Raw genomic sequence first — 4,080 nt, forward strand, 5'->3', positions numbered from 1 at the left:
TAAAACGCTTGTGATGTTTGAACCTGTTCAGCTCGGCTGGTGTTTCTTTCCTCTAAAGAAATCTGCAGTTCCTCCTCTTTAACGTGTGTTTTTGGATGTGGAAGCTGAGTTTAACAGGTAAGTTTGTCTTTAAATTGTTTCTACTCTTCATTGAAGAAATAAAACGCCACAATGATCGCTGAAATAACCTGAAAGAGTTCTGAACATTAAAATGTAGTTATCCTGGATCAAAATGAGACGTAAATCTTTATGTAACTTATTAGTAAGTAAAATAATTTGACTATATGGAAAAGTTTAACTCCGATGTGTCCTGTAAGCATCACAGATAACTGTCAGTATGTGTGTGTGTGTAGAAGGTGAAAAGTACTTGCTGCTGTTTGATATGATGCTGTAGACCAACACAATCCAGAAAGACATATTTTGTCATCAGCCCAGCTACATAAACCCCGTTTAGAGTCACAAATGACCTGAAAAAAGACAAAAGGCTCTTAAAAATATCTGCTCTAGGATATTTCCTATTTTCATTAACCATAATTTTCTTTCTATATTAGATTTTAAAATAAAAATAAAGCATAGGATAGATACCTTTTGTTTTTTTGCATGGACTGTAGATGGGTTTTTTTTTTTTGTAACTTTTTATTTGTAAACATTTTCATTTATGAAAAACAAAACACAGAAGAGGTCAGGGGGTATCTAATACAATAATTGGCACGTACAAAAAAAATGTTTACAAAAGATTAACCCTTTTTTTTGTTTTAGGTACTGTCATAGTTCAGCCATTTTCTCCAGCGTCTTGTTCCTAGGTCTTGTTGAAGGCGCAAAGTATAAGTCATGAGTTCCATAACTTTAATGTTTTCAACAATGGAAATAAAGAGTCTCATTGTAGGAGGCTGTTTCTTTAGCCAGCATTTTGTGATAGCCTTCTTTGCTGATGTGGACAGGATTTTGAGGAGATACATATCATCTGTAGTCAGCTCATCTGGACTACATCCAAGGTATAGTAGTGTGAAAGAGCAGCTGACGTTATAACCTAGCACTTTGGAGATTACATTTGTCACCTCTGCCCAGAAGGGTTGAATAACTGGACATAACCAAAATATATGCCCGTGGTCCGCTGCTGTTTCGCCACATTCCCTCCAACAGTGTGCAGAGCCCATACTAAACTTAGATTTTTGTTTAGGTGTAATAAAAAAGCGAATAAGTGTTTTCCAACAAAAAACCCTCCAAGTGTTGGAGTTGGTGGATGAAAACTGAATCTCCCAAGCCCCCGTCCACATGTCCTCTGTAATTACAGTATGCATTTCTTTTTCCCATTTTTGCTTTAAGTATGATCAAACTACGGAATAGCTTACTAATAAGACTTTTGAGACTTGCTGATTTATATGCACTGATAAAGATGTTAACAAATAATGAAAACTCTTCAACAGTGGTATTCTGTATTCTTTTAGTAATATAATTGCGAAGCTGTAAGTATCTAAAAAAATCGTGTTTTTCCAAACCGTACAACTCACATAAAGCATCAAAAGACATCAGATTTGCTTTCTTGTATACTGTGCAAACAGCAGTTAGGCCATATAATGTCCAATGTTTAAATCTGGTATCTTGTAAAGCAGGTAAGAAGTCAGGATCGTATGCTGGCCATCTAAGAATTTTAGCCTCCTCCTGCAGTTTCAATTTTTTTACCTCTGACTTCCAAATTTTAAGTGTCAAATTAATCCATTGGCTGGTTGTCAAATAGTTTCCACTTTCAGCAGAAATATGGCCTAATCTTGACTGAATTGGCACATTAGATAGAGACGACTCAATTACCTTCCATTTCGCATCATAAGATGGGTTACACCAACAGACCAGTGGCCTCAACTGTGATGATACATAATAGTCTCGTAAAGAGGGTAGGGCCTGCCCCCCTCTTTCCCTCGGCAACTGCAATGTGCAAAATTTGACTCTTGGTCTCTTTTTAAGCCAAACAAACCTTGAAATGTGTTTATTCCATTCCCTAAACTTTTTATCAGAAATGGGTATTGGCAAAGACAAAAAAAGATATAATAGTTTAGGAAGTATGTTCATCTTGACTGCCTGTATTCTGTTGCCAATGTCAAGGGGAAGCAGGCTCCAGCTGTCGAGGTCACTGATCATTTTTTTAGTAGCAGGGTTATAGTTCTTATCATATAGTTGTGACAAATCTTTAGGTAAACACACACCCAAATATTTTATATAATCAGAGTACCAGTTAAAATTATACTTCGACGCTAACTCCTGTTCAGGATGAAAATTAAATGTCATGATCTGCGTTTTATGAATGTTAAGGGAATACCCAGAATATGAACCATATAATTGTAACATTTTCATTAGGACTGGTAAACCAGAGCTGGAATCTGTAATGGTAATCAGTACATCGTCTGCGTATAAACAGACTTTGTATTCCTTCCCACCTATTTGAATACCTTTTAATAGGGTCTCCTGGCGTATCGCTTGTGCTAAAGGTTCTATAAATAAATTAAATAAGTTTGGGCTTCCAGGGCACCCTTGTCTACACCCGCGCTGTAGCTGTATGGGATTGGATAGGCTTCCGTTTATTTTGATTCTAGCACTGGGGGAGGTGTAAAGCACCTGAATACGTTTTATAAAATCACTGCAGAATCCAAATCTTTCCATTGCTAAATATAGAAAGTCCCACTGGACCGAATCAAAAGCTTTTTCAGCGTCAAGACTAAGAACCATAGCATTTAATTTTCTGTTTTTAATCTGTTCAATAATGTGGAGAGTTCTCCTAATATTGTCCTGGGTTTGTCTGTTTTTTAGAAAACCTGTTTGGTCTTCATCAATCAGTGAGGGCATCACTGTGTCCATTCGTCTCACCAGAATAGTTGTGTACAATTTGTAATCAGTGTTTAGAACACTTATTGGTCGATATGATTTACAGTCAGTTTTATCTTTTCCCTCTTTTGGAATCACAGATATGAAGGCCTCTTTCCAAGATGGGGGTACAGAGCCACCTTTCAAAATATAATTAAAACTGGTCTCGAGTTGGGGTATTAGGCCCTCTCTCATTTTCTTGTACCATTCAGGTGGGAACCCGTCTGTACCAGGGGATTTACTCGATTTGAGGCTTGAAATGGCTTTATCAATTTCTTGACGTGTTATTAATGACATTAATTTATTATTTGCATCTCTGCCGAGTGAGGGAAGGTCCAAAGAATCCAAAAAGGTTTTTATTATATTTTTGTCAGCCAAAACAGGTTGACTATATAAAGTTTTATAATATGTTTCAAATGATTTTTGAATACTATCTGGGTCAGTTACAATCTTACGGCTTTCAGGGTCTTTTATTTTATGAATTGAATTTTCAGCTCGTTGTTTTCTGAGCTTCCATGCTAGGAGTTTAGATGTTTTAGGCCCCACCTCGTAATATCTCTGCTTCATGTACCGTATATTTTTTTCAACTGCTTCACCTAATATTCTATCTATTTCTTGTTTAATCTGTCTCATTTGAAGTTCCACTGTGGAACTTTTTTCTTTCAGGTACCTTTCCTCCAAAAGTTTCAGTCTTTCCTGCAATTGGGACATTTCTAAAGTTTTTTGTTTTTTAAGCCTGGCAGATTTAGCAATTATTTTCCCGCGAAGAACAGCTTTAGCTGCATCCCATACAATCCTAGGGTTTGTCTCCCCATTGTTGTTGTCCTGTAGATACAGGTTTAATTCTGTTGTCATTGTCTGTATAAACGCTGGATCATTTAGCATACCAGTGTTTAATTTCCATAACGTGTTTCTATGTCTGGCATCCAAATGAAGACTTAAGTAAATTCCAGAATGGTCAGAGAAGTCTCTTTGACCAAGTCTGCATTCTTTTATTCTGTTTAGATCAGTTTTATACATTAAAATATAATCTATCCTTGAGTGGAGGGAGTGGCGTGCAGAATAAAATGTGAATCCTGGGACTGATCCATGCACAGACCTCCACACATCCATAAGGCCTAAGTCTAAAAGCATTTTGTTTACACGTTTTTCTATAGGAGTACGCTTTCTTCCTGTATTTGTAGTATCTAGTAGTGGATTTAATAACAGATTAAAATCTCCTGC

The sequence above is a fragment of the Telmatherina bonti genome (genome assembly GCF_933228915.1).
Source record: "Telmatherina bonti genome assembly, chromosome: 7".
In the NCBI taxonomy this organism is placed as follows: Eukaryota; Metazoa; Chordata; class Actinopteri; order Atheriniformes; family Telmatherinidae; genus Telmatherina; species Telmatherina bonti.